Here is a 22,764-nt window from a genome sequence, read left to right as displayed (position 1 = left end):
ATTTTTGCCATTGAAAAACGTCCAGAAATGTTTGAAGCTACTGACTAAATGAAAGGAGCTGGCATCTCACTCTCTTTGAATCTTATTTATCATGCTAAGAGGAGCAGGAAAAAGCAAAAAATTTCAGAATTGCACCTTGCAATGCGGAGAAATTACTGTTTGTGCATTTACAATATTCATTGATTTTTGCCATTGAAAAACATCATGTTATTCATATACCAGAAATGTTTGAAGCTACTGACTGAATGAAAAGAGCTGGCATCTCACTCTCTTTGAATCTTCTTTATCATGCTAATAGGAGCAGGAAAAAGCAAAAAATTTCAGAATTGCACCTTGCAATATGGAGAAATTACTGTTTGTGCATTTACAATATTCATTGATTTTTGCCATTGAAAAACGTTAAGAAATGTTTGAAGCTACTGACTGAATGAAAGGAGCTGGCATCTCACTCTCTTTGAATCTTCTTTATCATGCTAAGAGGAGCAGGAAAAAGCAAAAAATTTCAGTATTGCACCTTGCAATGCGGAGAAATTACTGTTTGTGCATTTACAATATTCATTGATTTTTGCCATTGAAAAACATCATGTTATTCATATACCAGAAATGTTTGAAGCTACTGACTGAATGAAAGGAGCTGGCATCTCACTCTCTTTGAATCTTCTTTATCATGCTAAGAGGAGCAGGAAAAGCAAAACATTTCAGAATTGCACCTTGCAATGCGGAGAAATTACTGTTTGTGCATTTACAATATTCATTGATTTTTGCCATTGAAAAACGTCCAGAAATGTTTGAAGCTACTGACTGAGTGAAAGGAGCTGGCATCTCACTCTCTTTGAATCTTCTTTATCATGCTAAGAGGAACAGGAAAAAGCAAAAAATTTCAGAATTGCACCTTGCAATGTGGAGAAATTACTGTTTGTGCATTTACAATATTCATTGATTTTTGCCATTGAAAAACGTCCAGAAATGTTTGAAGCTACTGACTGAATGAAAAGAACTGGCATCTCACTCTCTTTGAATCTTCTTTATCATGCTAAGAGGAGCAGGAAAAAGCAAAACATTTCAGAATTGCACCTTGCAATGCGGAGAAATTACTGTTTGTGCATTTACAATATTCATTGATTTTTGCCATTGAAAAACATCATGTTATTCATATACCAGAAATGTTTGAAGCTACTGACTGAATGAAAAGAGCTGGCATCTCAATCTCTTTAAATCTTCTTTATCATGCTAAGAGGAGCAGGAAAAAGCAAAAAATTTCAGAATTGCACCTTGCAATGTGGAGAAATTACTGTTTGTGCATTTACAATATTCATTGATTTTTGCCATTGAAAAACGTCCAGAAATGTTTGAAGCTACTGACTGAATGAAAGGAGCTGGCATCTCACTCTCTTTGAATCTTCTTTATCATGCTAAGAGGAGCAGGAAAAAGCAAAAAATTTCAGAATTGCACCTTGCAATGCGGAGAAATTACTGTTTGTGAATTTACAATATTCATTGATTTTTGCCATTGAAAAACATCATGTTATTCATATACCAGAGATGTTTGAAGCTACTGACTGAATGAAAAGAGCTGGCATCTCACTCTCTTTGAATCTTCTTTATCATGCTAAGAGGAGCAGGAAAAAGCAAAAAATTTCAGAATTTCACCTTGCAATGTGGAGAAATTACTGTTTGTGCATTTACAATATTCATTGATTTTTGCCATTGAAAAATGTCCAGAAATGTTTGAAGCTACTGACTGAATGAAAGGAGCTGGCATCTCACTCTCTTTGAATCTTCTTTATCATGCTAAGAGGAGCAGGAAAAAGCAAAAAATTTCAGAATTGCACCTTGCAATGCCGAGAAATTACTGTTTGTGCATTTACAATATTCATTGATTTTTGCCATTGAAAAACATCATGTTATTCATATACCAGAAATGTTTGAAGCTACTGACTGATTGAAAAGAGCTGGCATCTCACTCTCTTTGAATCTTCTTTATCATGCTAAGAGGAGCAGGAAAAAGCAAAAAATTTCAGAATTGCACCTTGCAATGTGGAGAAATTACTGTTTGTGCATTTACAATATTCATTGATTTTTGCCATTGAAAAACGTCCAGAAATGTTTGAAGCTACTGACTGAATGAAAAGAGCTGGCATCTCACTCTCTTTGAATCTTCTTTATCATGCTAAGAGGAGCAGGAAAAAGCAAAAAATTTCAGAATTGCACCTTGCAATGCGGAGAAATTACTGTTTGTGCATTTACAATATTCATTGATTTTTGCCATTGAAAAACATCATGTTATTCATATACCAGAAATGTTTGAAGCTACTGACTGAATGAAAAGAGCTGGCATCTCACTCTCTTTGAATCTTCTTTATCATGCTAAGAGGAGCAGGAAAAAGCAAAAAATTTCAGAATTGCACCTTGCAATGTGGAGAAATTACTGTTTGTGCATTTACAATATTCATTGATTTTTGCCATTGAAAAACGTCCAGAAATGTTTGAAGCTACTGACTGAATGAAAGGAGCTGGCATCTCACTCTCTTTGAATCTTCTTTATCATGCTAAGAGGAGCAGGAAAAAGCAAAAAATTTCAGAATTGCACCTTGCAATGCGGAGAAATTACTGTTTGTGCATTTACAATATTCATTGATTTTTGCCATTGAAAAACATCATGTTATTCATATACCAGAAATGTTTGAAGCTACTGACTGAATGAAAAGAGCTGGCATCTCACTCTCTTTGAATCTTCTTTATCATGTTAAGAGGAGCAGGAAAAAGCAAAAAATTTCAGAATTGCACCTTGCAATGTGGAGAAATTACTGTTTGTGCATTTACAATATTCATTGATTTTTGCCATTGAAAAACGTCCAGAAATGTTTGAAGCTACTGACTAAATGAAAGGAGCTGGCATCTCACTCTCTTTGAATCTTCTTTATCATGCTAATAGGAGCAGGAAAAAGCAAAAAATTTCAGAATTGCACCTTGCAATGTGGAGAAATTACTGTTTGTGCATTTACAATATTCATTGATTTTTGCCATTGAAAAATGTCCAGAAATGTTTGAAGCTACTGACTGACTGAAAGGAGCTGGCATCTCACTCTCTTTGAATCTTCTTTATCATGCTAAGAGGAGCAGGAAAAAGCAAAAAATTTCAGAATTGCACCTTGCAATGCGGAGAAATTACTGTTTGTGAATTTACAATATTCATTGATTTTTGCCATTGAAAAACATCATGTTATTCATATACCAGAGATGTTTGAAGCTACTGACTGAATGAAAAGAGCTGGCATCTCACTCTCTTTGAATCTTCTTTATCATGCTAAGAGGAGCAGGAAAAAGCAAAAAATTTCAGAATTGCACCTTGCAATGTGGAGAAATTACTGTTTGTGCATTTACAATATTCATTGATTTTTGCCATTGAAAAACGTCCAGAAATGTTTGAAGCTACTGACTAAATGAAAGGAGCTGGCATCTCACTCTCTTTGAATCTTATTTATCATGCTAAGAGGAGCAGGAAAAAGCAAAAAATTTCAGAATTGCACCTTGCAATGCGGAGAAATTACTGTTTGTGCATTTACAATATTCATTGATTTTTGCCATTGAAAAACATCATGTTATTCATATACCAGAAATGTTTGAAGCTACTGACTGAATGAAAAGAGCTGGCATCTCACTCTCTTTGAATCTTCTTTATCATGCTAATAGGAGCAGGAAAAAGCAAAAAATTTCAGAATTGCACCTTGCAATATGGAGAAATTACTGTTTGTGCATTTACAATATTCATTGATTTTTGCCATTGAAAAACGTTAAGAAATGTTTGAAGCTACTGACTGAATGAAAGGAGCTGGCATCTCACTCTCTTTGAATCTTCTTTATCATGCTAAGAGGAGCAGGAAAAAGCAAAAAATTTCAGTATTGCACCTTGCAATGCGGAGAAATTACTGTTTGTGCATTTACAATATTCATTGATTTTTGCCATTGAAAAACATCATGTTATTCATATACCAGAAATGTTTGAAGCTACTGACTGAATGAAAGGAGCTGGCATCTCACTCTCTTTGAATCTTCTTTATCATGCTAAGAGGAGCAGGAAAAGCAAAATATTTCAGAATTGCACCTTGCAATGCGGAGAAATTACTGTTTGTGCATTTACAATATTCATTGATTTTTGCCATTGAAAAACGTCCAGAAATGTTTGAAGCTACTGACTGAGTGAAAGGAGCTGGCATCTCACTCTCTTTGAATCTTCTTTATCATGCTAAGAGGAGCAGGAAAAAGCAAAAAATTTCAGAATTGCACCTTGCAATGTGGAGAAATTACTGTTTGTGCATTTACAATATTCATTGATTTTTGCCATTGAAAAACGTCCAGAAATGTTTGAAGCTACTGACTGAATGAAAGGAGCTGGCATCTCACTCTCTTTGAATCTTCTTTATCATGCTAAGAGGAGCAGGAAAAAGCAAAAAATTTCAGAATTGCACCTTGCAATGCGGAGAAATTACTGTTTGTGAATTTACAATATTCATTGATTTTTGCCATTGAAAAACATCATGTTATTCATATACCAGAGATGTTTGAAGCTACTGACTGAATGAAAAGAGCTGGCATCTCACTCTCTTTGAATCTTCTTTATCATGCTAAGAGGAGCAGGAAAAAGCAAAAAATTTCAGAATTTCACCTTGCAATGTGGAGAAATTACTGTTTGTGCATTTACAATATTCATTGATTTTTGCCATTGAAAAATGTCCAGAAATGTTTGAAGCTACTGACTGAATGAAAGGAGCTGGCATCTCACTCTCTTTGAATCTTCTTTATCATGCTAAGAGGAGCAGGAAAAAGCAAAAAATTTCAGAATTGCACCTTGCAATGCCGAGAAATTACTGTTTGTGCATTTACAATATTCATTGATTTTTGCCATTGAAAAACATCATGTTATTCATATACCAGAAATGTTTGAAGCTACTGACTGAATGAAAAGAGCTGGCATCTCACTCTCTTTGAATCTTCTTTATCATGCTAAGAGGAGCAGGAAAAAGCAAAAAATTTCAGAATTGCACCTTGCAATGTGGAGAAATTACTGTTTGTGCATTTACAATATTCATTGATTTTTGCCATTGAAAAACGTCCAGAAATGTTTGAAGCTACTGACTGAATGAAAAGAGCTGGCATCTCACTCTCTTTGAATCTTCTTTATCATGCTAAGAGGAGCAGGAAAAAGCAAAAAATTTCAGAATTGCACCTTGCAATGCGGAGAAATTACTGTTTGTGCATTTACAATATTCATTGATTTTTGCCATTGAAAAACATCATGTTATTCATATACCAGAAATGTTTGAAGCTACTGACTGAATGAAAAGAGCTGGCATCTCACTCTCTTTGAATCTTCTTTATCATGCTAAGAGGAGCAGGAAAAAGCAAAAAATTTCAGAATTGCACCTTGCAATGTGGAGAAATTACTGTTTGTGCATTTACAATATTCATTGATTTTTGCCATTGAAAAACGTCCAGAAATGTTTGAAGCTACTGACTGAATGAAAGGAGCTGGCATCTCACTCTCTTTGAATCTTCTTTATCATGCTAAGAGGAGCAGGAAAAAGCAAAAAATTTCAGAATTGCACCTTGCAATGCGGAGAAATTACTGTTTGTGCATTTACAATATTCATTGATTTTTGCCATTGAAAAACATCATGTTATTCATATACCAGAAATGTTTGAAGCTACTGACTGAATGAAAAGAGCTGGCATCTCACTCTCTTTGAATCTTCTTTATCATGTTAAGAGGAGCAGGAAAAAGCAAAAAATTTCAGAATTGCACCTTGCAATGTGGAGAAATTACTGTTTGTGCATTTACAATATTCATTGATTTTTGCCATTGAAAAACGTCCAGAAATGTTTGAAGCTACTGACTAAATGAAAGGAGGTGGCATCTCACTCTCTTTGAATCTTATTTATCATGCTAAGAGGAGCAGGAAAAAGCAAAACATTTCAGAATTGCACCTTGCAATGCGGAGAAATTACTGTTTGTGCATTTACAATATTCATTGATTTTTGCCATTGAAAAACATCATGTTATTCATATACCAGAAATGTTTGAAGCTACTGACTGAATGAAAAGAGCTGGCATCTCACTCTCTTTGAATCTTCTTTATCATGCTAATAGGAGCAGGAAAAAGCAAAAAATTTCAGAATTGCACCTTGCAATATGGAGAAATTACTGTTTGTGCATTTACAATATTCATTGATTTTTGCCATTGAAAAACGTTAAGAAATGTTTGAAGCTACTGACTGAATGAAAGGAGCTGGCATCTCACTCTCTTTGAATCTTCTTTATCATGCTAAGAGGAGCAGGAAAAAGCAAAAAATTTCAGTATTGCACCTTGCAATGCGGAGAAATTACTGTTTGTGCATTTACAATATTCATTGATTTTTGCCATTGAAAAACATCATGTTATTCATATACCAGAAATGTTTGAAGCTACTGACTGAATGAAAGGAGCTGGCATCTCACTCTCTTTGAATCTTCTTTATCATGCTAAGAGGAGCAGGAAAAGCAAAACATTTCAGAATTGCACCTTGCAATGCGGAGAAATTACTGTTTGTGCATTTACAATATTCATTGATTTTTGCCATTGAAAAACGTCCAGAAATGTTTGAAGCTACTGACTGAGTGAAAGGAGCTGGCATCTCACTCTCTTTGAATCTTCTTTATCATGCTAAGAGGAGCAGGAAAAAGCAAAAAATTTCAGAATTGCACCTTGCAATGTGGAGAAATTACTGTTTGTGCATTTACAATATTCATTGATTTTTGCCATTGAAAAACGTCCAGAAATGTTTGAAGCTACTGACTGAATGAAAAGAACTGGCATCTCACTCTCTTTGAATCTTCTTTATCATGCTAAGAGGAGCAGGAAAAAGCAAAAAATTTCAGAATTGCACCTTGCAATGCGGAGAAATTACTGTTTGTGCATTTACAATATTCATTGATTTTTGCCATTGAAAAACATCATGTTATTCATATACCAGAAATGTTTGAAGCTACTGACTGAATGAAAAGAGCTGGCATCTCACTCTCTTTAAATCTTCTTTATCATGCTAAGAGGAGCAGGAAAAAGCAAAAAATTTCAGAATTGCACCTTGCAATGTGGAGAAATTACTGTTTGTGCATATACAATATTCATTGATTTTTGCCATTGAAAAACGTCCAGAAATGTTTGAAGCTACTGACTGAATGAAAGGAGCTGGCATCTCACTCTATTTGAATCTTCTTTATCATGCTAAGAGGAGCAGGAAAAAGCAAAAAATTTCAGAATTGCACCTTGCAATGCGGAGAAATTACTGTTTGTGAATTTACAATATTCATTGATTTTTGCCATTGAAAAACATCATGTTATTCATATACCAGAGATGTTTGAAGCTACTGACTGAATGAAAAGAGCTGGCATCTCACTCTCTTTGAATCTTCTTTATCATGCTAAGAGGAGCAGGAAAAAGCAAAAAATTTCAGAATTTCACCTTGCAATGTGGAGAAATTATTGTTTGTGCATTTACAATATTCATTGATTTTTGCCATTGAAAAATGTCCAGAAATGTTTGAAGCTACTGACTGAATGAAAGGAGCTGGCATCTCACTCTCTTTGAATCTTCTTTATCATGCTAAGAGGAGCAGGAAAAAGCAAAAAATTTCAGAATTGCACCTTGCAATGCCGAGAAATTACTGTTTGTGCATTTACAATATTCATTGATTTTTGCCATTGAAAAACATCATGTTATTCATATACCAGAAATGTTTGAAGCTACTGACTGAATGAAAAGAGCTGGCATCTCACTCTCTTTGAATCTTCTTTATCATGCTAAGAGGAGCAGGAAAAAGCAAAAAATTTCAGAATTGCACCTTGCAATGTGGAGAAATTACTGTTTGTGCATTTACAATATTCATTGATTTTTGCCATTGAAAAACGTCCAGAAATGTTTGAAGCTACTGACTGAATGAAAGGAGCTGGCATCTCACTCCCTTTGAATCTTCTTTATCATGCTAAGAGGAGTAGGAAAAAGCAAAAAATTTCAGAATTGCACCTTGCAATGCGGAGAAATTACTGTTTGTGCATTTACAATATTCATTGATTTTTGCCATTGAAAAACATCATGTTATTCATATACCAGAAATGTTTGAAGCTACTGACTGAATGAAAAGAGCTGGCATCTCACTCTCTTTGAATCTTCTTTATCATGTTAAGAGGAGCAGGAAAAAGCAAAAAATTTCAGAATTGCACCTTGCAATGTGGAGAAATTACTGTTTGTGCATTTACAATATTCATTGATTTTTGCCATTGAAAAACGTCCAGAAATGTTTGAAGCTACTGACTAAATGAAAGGAGGTGGCATCTCACTCTCTTTGAATCTTATTTATCATGCTAAGAGGAGCAGGAAAAAGCAAAAAATTTCAGAATTGCACCTTGCAATGCGGAGAAATTACTGTTTGTGCATTTACAATATTCATTGATTTTTGCTATTGAAAAACATCATGTTATTCATATACCAGAAATGTTTGAAGCTACTGACTGAATGAAAAGAGCTGGCATCTCACTCTCTTTGAATCTTCTTTATCATGCTAATAGGAGCAGGAAAAAGCAAAAAATTTCAGAATTGCACCTTGCAATATGGAGAAATTACTGTTTGTGCATTTACAATATTCATTGATTTTTGCCATTGAAAAACGTTAAGAAATGTTTGAAGCTACTGACTGAATGAAAGGAGCTGGCATCTCACTCTCTTTGAATCTTCTTTATCATGCTAAGAGGAGCAGGAAAAAGCAAAAAATTTCAGTATTGCACCTTGCAATGCGGAGAAATTACTGTTTGTGCATTTACAATATTCATTGATTTTTGCCATTGAAAAACATCATGTTATTCATATACCAGAAATGTTTGAAGCTACTGACTGAATGAAAGGAGCTGGCATCTCACTCTCTTTGAATCTTCTTTATCATGCTAAGAGGAGCAGGAAAAGCAAAACATTTCAGAATTGCACCTTGCAATGCGAAGAAATTACTGTTTGTGCATTTACAATATTCATTGATTTTTGCCATTGAAAAACGTCCAGAAATGTTTGAAGCTACTGACTGAGTGAAAGGAGCTGGCATCTCACTCTCTTTGAATCTTCTTTATCATGCTAAGAGGAGCAGGAAAAAGCAAAAAATTTCAGAATTGCACCTTGCAATGTGGAGAAATTACTGTTTGTGCATTTACAATATTCATTGATTTTTGCCATTGAAAAACGTCCAGAAATGTTTGAAGCTACTGACTGAATGAAAAGAACTGGCATCTCACTCTCTTTGAATCTTCTTTATCATGCTAAGAGGAGCAGGAAAAAGCAAAAAATTTCAGAATTGCACCTTGCAATGCGGAGAAATTACTGTTTGTGCATTTACAATATTCATTGATTTTTGCCATTGAAAAACATCATGTTATTCATATACCAGAAATGTTTGAAGCTACTGACTGAATGAAAAGAGCTGGCATCTCACTCTCTTTAAATCTTCTTTATCATGCTAAGAGGAGCAGGAAAAAGCAAAAAATTTCAGAATTGCACCTTGCAATGTGGAGAAATTACTGTTTGTGCATTTACAATATTCATTGATTTTTGCCATTGAAAAACGTCCAGAAATGTTTGAAGCTACTGACTGAATGAAAGGAGCTGGCATCTCACTCTCTTTGAATCTTCTTTATCATGCTAAGAGGAGCAGGAAAAAGCAAAAAATTTCAGAATTGCACCTTGCAATGCCGAGAAATTACTGTTTGTGCATTTACAATATTCATTGATTTTTGCCATTGAAAAAGATCATGTTATTCATATACCAGAAATGTTTGAAGCTACTGACTGAATGAAAAGAGCTGGCATCTCACTCTCTTTGAATCTTCTTTATCATGCTAAGAGGAGCAGGAAAAAGCAAAAAATTTCAGAATTGCACCTTGCAATGTGGAGAAATTACTGTTTGTGCATTTACAATATTCATTGATTTTTGCCATTGAAAAACGTCCAGAAATGTTTGAAGCTACTGACTGAATGAAAAGAGCTGGCATCTCACTCTCTTTGAATCTTCTTTATCATGCTAAGAGGAGCAGGAAAAAGCAAAAAATTTCAGAATTGCACCTTGCAATGCGGAGAAATTACTGTTTGTGCATTTACAATATTCATTGATTTTTGCCATTGAAAAACATCATGTTATTCATATACCAGAAATGTTTGAAGCTACTGACTGAATGAAAAGAGCTGGCATCTCACTCTCTTTGAATCTTCTTTATCATGCTAAGAGGAGCAGGAAAAACCAAAAAATTTCAGAATTGCACCTTGCAATGTGGAGAAATTACTGTTTGTGCATTTACAATATTCATTGATTTTTGCCATTGAAAAATGTCCAGAAATGTTTGAAGCTACTGACTGAATGAAAGGAGCTGGCATCTCACTCTCTTTGAATCTTCTTTATCATGCTAAAAGGAGCAGGAAAAAGCAAAAAATTTCAGAATTGCACCTTGCAATGCGGTGAAATTACTGTTTGTGCATTTACAATATTCATTGATTTTTGCCATTGAAAAACATCATGTTATTCATATACCAGAAATGTTTGAAGCTACTGACTGAATGAAAAGAGCTGGCATCTCACTCTCTTTGAATCTTCTTTATCATGCTAAGAGGAGCAGGAAAAAGCAAAAAATTTCAGAATTGCACCTTGCAATGTGGAGAAATTACTGTTTGTGCATTTACAATATTCATTGATTTTTGCCATTGAAAAACATCCAGAAATGTTTGAAGCTACTGACTGAATGAAAGGAGCTGGCATCTCACTCTCTTTGAATCTTCTTTATCATGCTAAGAGGAGCAGGAAAAAGCAAAAAATTTCTGAATTGCACCTTGCAATGCGGAAAAATTACTGTTTGTGCATTTACAATATTCATTGATTTTTGCCATTGAAAAACATCATGTTATTCATATAAAAGAAATGTTTGAAGCTACTGACTGAATGAAAAGAGCTGGCATCTCACTCTCTTTGAATCTTCTTTATCATGCTAAGAGGAGCAGGAAAAAGCAAAAAATTTCAGAATTGCACCTTGCAATGTGGAGAAATTACTGTTTGTGCATTTACAATATTCATTGATTTTTGCCATTGAAAAACGTCCAGAAATGTTTGAAACTACTGACTGAATGAAAGGAGCTGGCATCTCACTCTCTTTGAATCTTCTTTATCATGCTAAGAGGAGCAGGAAAAAGCAAAAAATTTCAGAATTGCACCTTGTATTGCGGAGAAATTACTGTTTGTGCATTTACAATATTCATTGATTTTTGCCATTGAAAAACATCATGTTATGCATATACCAGAAATGTTTGAAGCTACTGAGTGAATGAAAAGAGCTGGCATCTCACTCTCTTTGAATCTTCTTTATCATGCTAAGAGGAGCAGGAAAAAGCAAAAAATTTCAGAATTGCACCTTGCAATGCGGAGAAATTACTGTTTGTGCATTTACAATATTCATTGATTTTTGCCATTGAAAAACATCATGTTATTCATATACCAGAAATGTTTGAAGCTACTGACTGAATGAAAAGAGCTGGCATCTCACTCTCTTTAAATCTTCTTTATCATGCTAAGAGGAGCAGGAAAAAGCAAAAAATTTCAGAATTGCACCTTGCAATGTGGAGAAATTACTGTTTGTGCATTTACAATATTCATTGATTTTTGCCATTGAAAAACGTCCAGAAATGTTTGAAGCTACTGACTGAATGAAAGGAGCTGGCATCTCACTCTCTTTGAATCTTCTTTATCATGCTAAGAGGAGCAGGAAAAAGCAAAAAATTTCAGAATTGCACCTTGCAATGCGGAGAAATTACTGTTTGTGAATTTACAATATTCATTGATTTTTGCCATTGTAAAACATCATGTTATTCATATACCAGAGATGTTTGAAGCTACTGACTGAATGAAAAGAGCTGGCATCTCACGCTCTTTGAATCTTCTTTATCATGCTAAGAGGAGCAGGAAAAACCAAAAAATTTCAGAATTGCACCTTGCAATGTGGAGAAATTACTGTTTGTGCATTTACAATATTCATTGATTTTTGCCATTGAAAAACGTCCAGAAATGTTTGAAGCTACTGACTGAATGAAAGGAGCTGGCATCTCACTCTCTTTGAATCTTCTTTATCATGCTAAGAGGAGCAGGAAAAAGCAAAAAATTTCAGCATTGCACCTTGCAATGCGGTGAAATTACTGTTTGTGCATTTACAATATTCATTGATTTTTGCCATTGAAAAACATCATGTTATTCATATACCAGAAATGTTTGAAGCTACTGACTGAATGAAAAGAGCTGGCATCTCACTCTCTTTGAATCTTCTTTATCATGCTAAGAGGAGCAGGAAAAAGCAAAAAATTTCAGAATTGCACCTTGCAATGTGGAGAAATTACTGTTTGTGCATTTACAATATTCATTGATTTTTGCCATTGAAAAACATCCAGAAATGTTTGAAGCTACTGACTGAATGAAAGGAGCTGGCATCTCACTCTCTTTGAATCTTCTTTATCATGCTAAGAGGAGCAGGAAAAAGCAAAAAATTTCTGAATTGCACCTTGCAATGCGGAAAAATTACTGTTTGTGCATTTACAATATTCATTGATTTTTGCCATTGAAAAACATCATGTTATTCATATAAAAGAAATGTTTGAAGCTACTGACTGAATGAAAAGAGCTGGCATCTCACTCTCTTTGAATCTTCTTTATCATGCTAAGAGGAGCAGGAAAAAGCAAAAAATTTCAGAATTGCACCTTGCAATGTGGAGAAATTACTGTTTGTGCATTTACAATATTCATTGATTTTTGCCATTGAAAAACGTCCAGAAATGTTTGAAGCTACTGACTGAATGAAAGGAGCTGGCATCTCACTCTATTTGAATCTTCTTTATCATGCTAAGAGGAGCAGGAAAAAGCAAAAAATTTCAGAATTGCACCTTGCAATGCGGAGAAATTACTGTTTGTGCATTTACAATATTCATTGATTTTTGCCATTGAAAAACATCATGTTATGCATATACCAGAAATGTTTGAAGCTACTGAGTGAATGAAAAGAGCTGGCATCTCACTCTCTTTGAATCTTCTTTATCATGCTAAGAGGAGCAGGAAAAAGCAAAAAATTTCAGAATTGCACCTTGCAATGTCGAGAAATTACTGTTTGTGCATTTACATTATTCATTGATTTTTGCCATTGAAAAACGTCCAGAAATGTTTGAAGCTACTGACTGAATGAAAGGAGCTGGCATCTCACTCTCTTTGAATCTTCTTTATCATGCTAAGAGGAGCAGGAAAAAGCAAAAAATTTCAGAATTGCACCTTGCAATGCGGAGAAATTACTGTTTGTGCATTTACAATATTCATTGATTTTTGCCATTGAAAAACATCATGTTTTTCATATACCAGAAATGTTTGAAGCTACTGACTGAATGAAAGGAGCTGGCATCTCACTCTCTTTGAATCTTCTTTATCATGTTAAGAGGAGCAGGAAAAAGCAAAAAATTTCAGAATTGCACCTTGCAATGTGGAGAAATTACTGTTTGTGCATTTACAATATTTATTGATTTTTGCCATTGAAAAACGTCCAGAAATGTTTGAAGCTACTGACTGAATGAAAGGAGCTGGCATCTCACTCTCTTTGAATCTTCTTTATCATGCTAAGAGGAGCAGGAAAAAGCAAAAAATTTCAGAATTGCACCTTGCAATGCGGAGAAATTACTGTTTGTGCATTTACAATATTCATTGCTTTTTGCCATTGAAAAACATCATGTTATTCATATACCAGAAATGTTTGAAGCTACTGACTGAATGAAAAGAGCTGGCATCTCACTCTCTTTGAATCTTCTTTATCATGCTAAGAGGAGCAGGAAAAAGCAAAAAATTTCAGAATTGCACCTTGCAATGTGGAGAAATTACTGTTTGTGCATTTACAATATTCATTGATTTTTGCCATTGAAAAACGTCCAGAAATGTTTGAAGCTACTGACTGAATGAAAGGAGCTGGCATCTCACTCTCTTTGAATCTTCTTTATCATGCTAAGAGGAGCAGGAAAAAGCAAAAAATTTCAGAATTGCACCTTGCAATGCGGAGAAATTACTGTTTGTGCATTTACAATATTCATTGATTTTTGCCATTGAAAAACATCATGTTATGCATATACCAGAAATGTTTGAAGCTACTGAGTGAATGAAAAGAGCTGGCATCTCACTCTCTTTGAATCTTCTTTATCATGCTAAGAGGAGCAGGAAAAAGCAAAAAATTTCAGAATTGCACCTTGCAATGTGGAGAAATTACTGTTTGTGCATTTACAATATTCATTGATTTTTGCCATTGAAAAACGTCCAGAAATGTTTGAAGCTACTGACTGAATGAAAGGAGCTGGCATCTCACTCTCTTTGAATCTTCTTTATCATGCTAAGAGGAGCAGGAAAAAGCAAAAAATTTCAGAATTGCACCTTGCAATGCGGAGAAATTACTGTTTGTGCATTTACAATATTCATTGATTTTTGCCATTGAAAAACATCATGTTTTTCATATACCAGAAATGTTTGAAGCTACTGACTGAATGAAAGGAGCTGGCATCTCACTCTCTTTGAATCTTCTTTATCATGTTAAGAGGAGCAGGAAAAAGCAAAAAATTTCAGAATTGCACCTTGCAATGTGGAGAAATTACTGTTTGTGCATTTACAATATTTATTGATTTTTGCCATTGAAAAACGTCCAGAAATGTTTGAAGCTACTGACTGAATGAAAGGAGCTGGCATCTCACTCTCTTTGAATCTTCTTTATCATGCTAAGAGGAGCAGGAAAAAGCAAAAAATTTCAGAATTGCACCTTGCAATGTGGAGAAATTACTGTTTGTGCATTTACAATATTCATTGATTTTTGCCATTGAAAAACGTCCAGAAATGTTTGAAGCTACTGACTGAATGAAAGGAGCTGGCATCTCACTCTCTTTGAATCTTCTTTATCATGCTAAGAGGAGCAGGAAAAAGCAAAAAATTTCAGAATTGCACCTTGCAATGCGGAGAAATTACTGTTTGTGCATTTACAATATTCATTGATTTTTGCCATTGAAAAACATCATGTTATTCATATACCAGAAATGTTTGAAGCTACTGACTGAATGAAAAGAGCTGGCATCTCACTCTCTTTGAATCTTCTTTATCATGCTAAGAGGAGCAGGAAAAAGCAAAAAATTTCAGAATTGCACCTTGCAATGTGGAGAAATTACTGTTTGTGCATTTACAATATTCATTGATTTTTGCCATTGAAAAACATCCAGAAATGTTTGAAGCTACTGACTGAATGAAAGGAGCTGGCATCTCACTCTCTTTGAATCTTCTTTATCATGCTAAGAGGAGCAGGAAAAAGCAAAAAATTTCAGAATTGCACCTTGCAATGCGGAGAAATTACTGTTTGTGCATTTACAATATTCATTGATTTTTGCCATTGAAAAACATCATGTTATTCATATACCAGAAATGTTTGAAGCTACTGACTGAATGAAAAGAGCTGGCATCTCACTCTCTTTGAGTCTTCTTTATCATGCTAAGAGGAGCAGGAAAAAGCAAAAAATTTCAGAATTGCACCTTGCAATGCGGAGAAATTACTGTTTGTGCATTTACAATATTCATTGATTTTTGCCATTGAAAAACATCATGTTATTCATATACCAGAAATGTTTGAAGCTACTGACTGAATGAAAAGAGCTGGCATCTCACTCTCTTTGAATTTTCTTTATCATGCTAAGAGGAGCAGGAAAAAGCAAAACATTGCAGAATTGCACCTTGCAATGTGGAGAAATTACTGTTTGTGCATTTACAATATTAATTGATTTTTGCCATTGAAAAACGTCCAGAAATGTTTGAAGCTACTGACTGAATGAAAGGAGCTGGCATCTCACTCTCTTTGAATCTTCTTTATCATGCTAAGAGGAGCAGGAAAAAGCAAAAAATTTCAGAATTGCACATTGCAATGCGGAGAAATTACTGTTTGTGCATTTACAATATTCATTGATTTTTGCCATTGAAAAACATCATGTTATTCATATACCAGAAATGTTTGAAGCTACTGACTGAATGAAAAGAGCTGGCATCTCACTCTCTTTGTGTCTTCTTTATCATGCTAAGAGGAGCAGGAAAAAGCAAAAAATTTCAGAATTGCACCTTGCAATGTGGAGAAATTACTGTTTGTGCATTTACAATATTAATTGATTTTTGCCATTGAAAAACGTCCAGAAATGTTTGAAGCTACTGACTGAATGAAAGGAGCTGGCATCTCACTCTCTTTGAATCTTCTTTATCATGCTAAGAGGAGCAGGAAAAAGCAAAAAATTTCAGAATTGCACCTTGCAATGCGGAGAAATTACTGTTTGTGCATTTACAATATTCATTGATTTTTGCCATTGAAAAACATCATGTTATGCATATACCAGAAATGTTTGAAGCTACTGAGTGAATGAAAAGAGCTGGCATCTCACTCTCTTTGAATCTTCTTTATCATGCTAAGAGGAGCAGGAAAAAGCAAAAATTTTCAGAATTGCACCTTGCAATGCGGAGAAATTACTGTTTGTGCATTTACAATATTCATTGATTTTTGCCATTGAAAAACATCATGTTATTCATATACCAGAAATGTTTGAAGCTACTGACTGAATGAAAAGAGCTGGCATCTCACTCTCTTTGAATCTTCTTTATCATGCTAAAAGGAGCAGGAAAAAGCAAAACATTGCAGAATTGCACCTTGCAATGTGGAGAAATTACTGTTTGTGCATTTACAATATTAATTGATTTTTGCCATTGAAAAACGTCCAGAAATGTTTGAAGCTACTGACTGAATGAAAGGAGCTGGCATCTCACTCTCTTTGAATCTTCTTTATCATGCTAAGAGGAGCAGGAAAAAGCAAAAAAATTTCAGAATTGCACATTGCAATGCGGAGAAATTACTGTTTGTGCATTTACAATATTCATTGATTTTTGCCATTGAAAAACATCATGTTATTCATATACCAGAAATGTTTGAAGCTACTGACTGAATGAAAAGAGCTGGCATCTCACTCTCTTTGAGTCTTCTTTATCATGCTAAGAGGAGCAGGAAAAAGCAAAAAATTTCAGAATTGCACCTTGCAATGTGGAGAAATTACTGTTTGTGCATTTACAATATTAATTGATTTTTGCCATTGAAAAACGTCCAGAAATGTTTGAAGCTACTGACTGAATGAAAGGAGCTGGCATCTCACTCTCTTTGAATCTTCTTTATCATGCTAAGAGGAGCAGGAAAAAGCAAAAAATTTCAGAATTGCACCTTGCAATGCGGAGAAATTACTGTTTGTGCATTTACAATATTCATTGATTTTTGCCATTGAAAAACATCATGTTATGCATATACCAGAAATGTTTGAAGCTACTGAGTGAATGAAAAGAGCTGGCATCTCACTCTCTTTGAATCTTCTTTATCATGCTAAGAGGAGCAGGAAAAAGCAAAAATTTTCAGAATTGCACCTTGCAATGTGGAGAAATTACTGTTTGTGCATTTACAATATTCATTGATTTTTGCCATTGAAAAACGTCCAGAAATGTTTGAAGCTACTGACTGAATGAAAGGAGCTGGCATCTCACTCTCTTTGAATCTTCTTTATCATGCTAAGAGGAGCAGGAAAAAGCAAAAAATTTCAGAATTGCACCTTGCAATGCGGAGAAATTACTGTTTGTGCATTTACAATATTCATTGATTTTTGCCATTGAAAAACATCATGTTATTCATATACCAGAAATGTTTGAAGCTACTGACTGAATGAAAAGAGCAGGCATCTCACTCTCTTTGAATCTTCTTTATCATGCTAAGAGGAGCAGGAAAAAGCAAAAAATTTCAGAATTGCACCTTGCAATGTGGAGAAATTACTGTTTGTGCATTTACAATATTCATTGATTCTTGCCATTGAAAAACGTCCAGAAATGTTTGAAGCTACTGAATGAATGAAAGGAGCTGGCATCTCACTCTCTTTGAATCTTCTTTATCATGCTAAGAGGAGCAGGAAAAAGCAAAAAATTTCAGAATTGCACCTTGCAATGCGGAGAAATTACTGTTTGTGCATTTACAATATTCATTGATTTTTGCCATTGAAAAACATCATGTTATTCATATACCAGAAATGTTTGAAGCTACTGACTGAATGAAAAGAGCTGGCATCTCACTCTCTTTGAATCTTCTTTATCATGCTAAGAGGAGCAGGAAAAAGCAAAAAATTTCAGAATTGCACCTTGCAATGTGGAGGAATTACTGTTTGTGCATTTACAATATTCATTGATTTTTGCCATTGAAAAACGTCCAGAAATGTTTGAAGCTACTGACTGAATGAAAGGAGCTGGCATCTCACTCTCTTTGATTCTTCTTTATCATGCTAAGTGGAGCAGGAAAAAGCAAAACATTTCAGAATTGCACCTTGCAATGCGGAGAAATTACTGTTTGTGCATTTACAATATTCATTGATTTTTGCCAATTGAAAAACATCATGTTTTTCATATACCAGAAATGTTTGAAGCTACTGACTGAATGAAAAGAGCTGGCATCTCACTCTCTTTGAATCTTCTTTATCATGTTAAGAGGAGCAGGAAAAAGCAAAAAATTTCAGAATTGCACCTTGCAATGTGGAGAAATTACTGTTTGTGCATTTACAATATTTATTGATTTTTGCCATTGAAAAACGTCCAGAAATGTTTGAAGCTACTGACTGAATGAAAGGAGCTGGCATCTCACTCTCTTTGAATCTTCTTTATCATGCTAAGAGGAGCAGGAAAAAGCAAAAAATTTCAGAATTGCACCTTGCAATGTGGAGAAATTACTGTTTGTGCATTTACAATATTCATTGATTTTTGCCATTGAAAAACGTCCAGAAATGTTTGAAGCTACTGACTGAATGAAAGGAGCTGGCATCTCACTCTCTTTGAATCTTCTTTATCATGCTAAGAGGAGCAGGAAAAAGCAAAAAATTTCAGAATTGCACCTTGCAATGCGGAGAAATTACTGTTTGTGCATTTACAATATTCATTGATTTTTGCCATTGAAAAACATCATGTTATGCATATACCAGAAATGTTTGAAGCTACTGAGTGAATGAAAAGAGCTGGCATCTCACTCTCTTTGAATCTTCTTTATCATGCTAAGAGGAGCAGGAAAAAGCAAAAAATTTCAGAATTGCACCTTGCAATGTGGAGAAATTACTGTTTGTGCATTTACAATATTCATTGATTTTTGCCATTGAAAAACGTCCAGAAATGTTTGAAGCTACTGACTGAATGAAAGGAGCTGGCATCTCACTCTCTTTGAATCTTCTTTATCATGCTAAGAGGAGCAGGAAAAAGCAAAAAATTTCAGAATTGCACCTTGCAATGCGGAGAAATTACTGTTTGTGCATTTACAATATTCATTGATTTTTGCCATTGAAAAACATCATGTTATTCATATACCAGAAATGTTTGAAGCTACTGACTGAATGAAAAGAGCAGGCATCTCACTCTCTTTGAATCTTCTTTATCATGCTAAGAGGAGCAGGAAAAAGCAAAAAATTTCAGAATTGCACCTTGCAATGTGGAGAAATTACTGTTTGTGCATTTACAATATTCATTGATTTTTGCCATTGAAAAACGTCCAGAAATGTTTGAAGCTACTGACTGAATGAAAGGAGCTGGCATCTCACTCTCTTTGATTCTTCTTTATCATGCTAAGTGGAGCAGGAAAAAGCAAAAAATTTCAGAATTGCACCTTGCAATGCGGAGAAATTACTGTTTGTGCATTTACAATATTCATTGATTTTTGCCATTGAAAAACATCATGTTTTTCATATACCAGAAATGTTTGAAGCTACTGACTGAATGAAAAGAGCTGGCATCTCACTCTCTTTGAATCTTCTTTATCATGTTAAGAGGAGCAGGAAAAAGCAAAAAATTTCAGAATTGCACCTTGCAATGTGGAGAAATTACTGTTTGTGCATTTACAATATTTATTGATTTTTGCCATTGAAAAACGTCCAGAAATGTTTGAAGCTACTGACTGAATGAAAGGAGCTGGCATCTCACTCTCTTTGAATCTTCTTTATCATGCTAAGAGGAGCAGGAAAAAGCAAAAAATTTCAGAATTGCACCTTGCAATGTGGAGAAATTACTGTTTGTGCATTTACAATATTCATTGATTTTTGCCATTGAAAAACGTCCAGAAATGTTTGAAGCTACTGACTGAATGAAAGGAGCTGGCATCTCACTCTCTTTGAATCTTCTTTATCATGCTAAGAGGAGCAGGAAAAAACAAAAAATTTCAGAATTGCACCTTGCAATGCGGAGAAATTACTGTTTGTGCATTTACAATATTCATTGATTTTTGCCATTGAAAAACATCATGTTATTCATATACCAGAAATGTTTGAAGCTACTGACTGAATGAAAAGAGCTGGCATCTCACTCTCTTTGAATCTTCTTTATCATGCTAAGAGTAGCAGGAAAAAGCAAAAAATTTCAGAATTGCACCTTGCAATGTGGAGAAATTACTGTTTGTGCATTTACAATATTCATTGATTTTTGCCATTGAAAAACGTCCAGAAATGTTTGAAGCTACTGACTGAATGAAAGGAGCTGGCATCTCACTCTCTTTGAATCTTCTTTATCATGCTAAGAGGAGCAGGAAAAAGCAAAAAATTTCAGAATTGCACCTTGCAATGCGGAGAAATTACTGTTTGTGCATTTACAATATTCATTGATTTTTGCCATTGAAAAACATCATGTTATTCATATACCAGAAATGTTTGAAGCTACTGACTGAATGAAAAGAGCTGGCATCTCACTCTCTTTGAATTTTCTTTATCATGCTAAGAGGAGCAGGAAAAAGCAAAAAATTTCAGAATTGCACCTTGCAATGTGGAGAAATTACTGTTTGTGCATTTACAATATTCATTGATTTTTGCCATTGAAAAACGTCCAGAAATGTTTGAAGCTACTGACTGAATGAAAGGAGCTGGCATCTCACTCTCTTTGAATCTTCTTTATCATGCTAACAGGAGCAGGAAAAACAAAAAATTTCAGAATTGCACCTTGCAATGCGGAGAAATTACTGTTTGTGCATTTACAATATTCATTGATTTTTGCCATTGAAAAACATCACGTTTTTCATATGCCAGAAATGTTTGAAGCTACTGACTGAATGAAAAGAGCTGGCATCTCACTCTCTTTGAATCTTCTTTATCATGCTAAGAGGAGCAGGAAAAAGCAAAAAATTTCAGAATTGCACCTTGCAATGTGGAGAAATTACTGTTTGTGCATTTACAATATTCATTGATTTTTGCCATTGAAAAACGTCCAGAAATGTTTGAAGCTACTGACTGAATGAAAGGAGCTGGCATTTCACTCTCTTTGAAACTTCTTTATCATGCTAAGAGGAGCAGGAAAAAGCAAAAAATTTCAGAATTGCACTTTGCAATGCGGAGAAATTACTGTTTGTGCATTTACAATATTCATTGATTTTTGCAATTGAAAAACATCATGTTATTCATATACCAGAAATGTTTGAAGCTACTGACTGAATGAAAAGAGCTGGCATCTCACTCTCTTTGAATCTTCTTTATCATGCTAAGAGGAGCAGGAAAAAGCAAAAAATTTCAGAATTGCACCTTGCAATGTGGAGAAATTACTGTTTGTGCATTTACAATATTCATTGATTTTTGCCATTGAAAAACGTCCAGAAATGTTTGAAGCTACTGACTGAATGAAAGGAGCTGGCATCTCACTCTCTTTGAATCTTCTTTATCATGCTAAGAGGAACAGGAAAAAGCAAAAAATTTCAGAATTGCACCTTGCAATGCGGAGAAATTACTGTTTGTGCATTTACAATATTCATTGATTTTTGCCTTTGAAAAACATCATGTTATTCATATACCAGAAATGTTTGAAGCTACTGACTGAATGAAAGGAGCTGGCATCTCACTCTCTTTGAATCTTCTTTATCATGCTAAGAGGAGCAGGAAAAAGCAAAAAATTTCAGAATTGCACCTTGCAATGTGGAGAAATTACTGTTTGTGCATTTACAATATTCATTGATTTTTGCCATTGAAAAACGTCCAGAAATGTTTGAAGCTACTGACTGAATGAAAGGAGCTGGCATCTCACTCTCTTTGAATCTTCTTTATCATACTAAGAGGAGGAGGAAAAAGCAAAAAATTTCAGAATTGCACCTTGCAATGCGGAGAAATTACTGTTTGTGCATTTACAATATTCATTGATTTTTGCCATTGAAAAACATCATGTTATGCATATACCAGAAATGTTTGAAGCTACTGAGTGAATGAAAAGAGCTGGCATCTCACTCTCTTTGAATCTTCTTTATCATGCTAAGAGGAGCAGGAAAAAGCAAAAAATTTCAGAATTGCACCTTGCAATGTGGAGAAATTACTGTTTGTGCATTTACAATATTCATTGATTTTTGCCATTGAAAAACGTCCAGAAATGTTTGAAGCTACTGACTGAATGAAAGGAGCTGGCATCTCACTCTCTTTGAATCTTCTTTATCATGCTAAGAGGAGCAGGAAAAAGCAAAAAATTTCAGAATTGCACCTTGCAATGCGGAGAAATTACTGTTTGTGCATTTATAATATTCATTGATTTTTGCCATTGAAAAACGTCCAGAAATGTTTGAAGCTACTGACTGAATGAAAGGAGCTGGCATTTCACTC

The sequence above is a fragment of the Phyllobates terribilis genome, unplaced genomic scaffold, assembly GCF_046119375.1.
Source record: "Phyllobates terribilis strain yellow unplaced genomic scaffold, ASM4611937v1 Scaffold_12__6_contigs__length_324123572, whole genome shotgun sequence".
NCBI lineage: Eukaryota > Metazoa > Chordata > Amphibia > Anura > Dendrobatidae > Phyllobates > Phyllobates terribilis.
This window is presented reverse-complemented; position numbering follows the sequence as displayed.